Genomic DNA, 1,719 nt, shown 5'->3' with positions numbered 1-1,719 from the left:
TGCATCTATGTGACATTGTTTGAGTGTGCATATTGTAATTGGTTTTCCTATGTGAATAATTATGTTTAATTGCTAATTGCTCTACTTGATGTAACTACTTGATTGTGTTTGAACCTTCTTACTTGTGTGTATGACTGAAAATTGGTTGGATTGTGGTGGATTGGTTGTTGATTATTGAATTATTTGGGCCTATGGCCGTGATTGATTTTTGTGATGGGCCGAAGGCCATGTTTGGTTTGTGTTTCTAGTTTAGAAAAGTATGAAAAATTAAACTGATTCAACATAGACTTAATGAGCCTATGCTTGGAATAGTTTGGCCATTCATACCGTTTAGGAGAGACTTTTAAAAAGGTTTTGAATTTTTGAAGAATTAACGGATTTCACTTTAAGAAGGATTTCAAATTTTTGAGTATGAATCTTTGGTTTGGAAAAGATTCATAAGGCGGATGCTAATCACTATATTTTTAAAACAGTTTTATTTTTAGGTATCTTATTATAACAATTCTCTAACTCCATAGTGAGAACCAGCGAGGATGATGTTCTCACTCCCCTACAGGTCTTTTCTCTTTCAGGTTATAGACGACAAAGTTCAGAAAAGCTTATTTCTTTTCTGTTTAGACGATAATTTTATATTATTTTAGTATTTATGTTTTTCTCGCCTTTTAACTTTTCAAAATTTGTAAGAGGGATAGGATTTGTTTTATGTAAAGCTTGTAAGTTAATACTATGTATATGTATGTATATAGTTTGTAAGTATGGCTTTATGTTTTGTTTTAAACGGTCTTTTTAAAAATACGGTTTAAGTTTTAAATAGGCTCATATTTTAGTATTAAATATTTTAAGAGTCGTCGTAATACTCGACCTATTAGACCAACGCAGTCGAAAACGTAACATTTTGATAGTTAAGATGTTACACTTTTCTCCCATCCAAAGGTGTCAAAGCAATAACTTTTCACCTCCATCCATCAACGCTGGAGCAATAGAAGTGTTTCTCTTTTACGCCATCAACTTTGAGCAGTAGTAGTTCTATTCATTGCATCCATCAGTGTTGTTCTGTTTTGAAAAAAAAGAAGCTTTCTTGTGGTTCTTTCTTGCTCTATTTTGATCGTTTACACTATGTTTGTTTGAAAGAAAAATAAAAAAAAAAAGGAGAAAAAAAATAAAAAAAAATTATTATTTTTCATTGTTTGATTGAAAAAAAATTAAAGAAAAAAATAAAGAGATAAAATCTACTAATTTTTTTTTCCAATACTAAAAAATATTTTTTTTTATATTTTTAATATTATCTTTTTATTTTTTTAATATATTTTATAATACAAAAATAAAATTATCTATTAATAATATTTTTTAATTTTTTTATTTAAATATATCTAAAAAAATATATATTTTTTAAATTTCTTTCTTTTCAACCAAAGCTAACTTTAGTAGTTAGGTAAAGAAAGCGATAGGAAGGGGGTGCAATAGTTTGATTTAGGGAGGGTCCAATTGGTATCTATCTGGGATTTGGGTCAGTCCTGAATGTAGGTCGGGTTTGTCCGGCTCATGCCATGTCTAAAACGAAATAGAATAGGTGATTTCACGAACAAAAAAACGGTGCTCAGGAGAAGAATTCTTTCTAATTAATAGAACCTGCAGTTACCGTGGATGATTATCAAATTTATTGTGTTTAGACTCAATCAAATAAAAGTCAAACAAAATCCACCTCTCCACATGTCAGCA

Source organism: Arachis ipaensis, chromosome B06 (genome assembly GCF_000816755.2).
Source record: "Arachis ipaensis cultivar K30076 chromosome B06, Araip1.1, whole genome shotgun sequence".
Taxonomy (NCBI): domain Eukaryota; kingdom Viridiplantae; phylum Streptophyta; class Magnoliopsida; order Fabales; family Fabaceae; genus Arachis; species Arachis ipaensis.
This window is presented reverse-complemented; position numbering follows the sequence as displayed.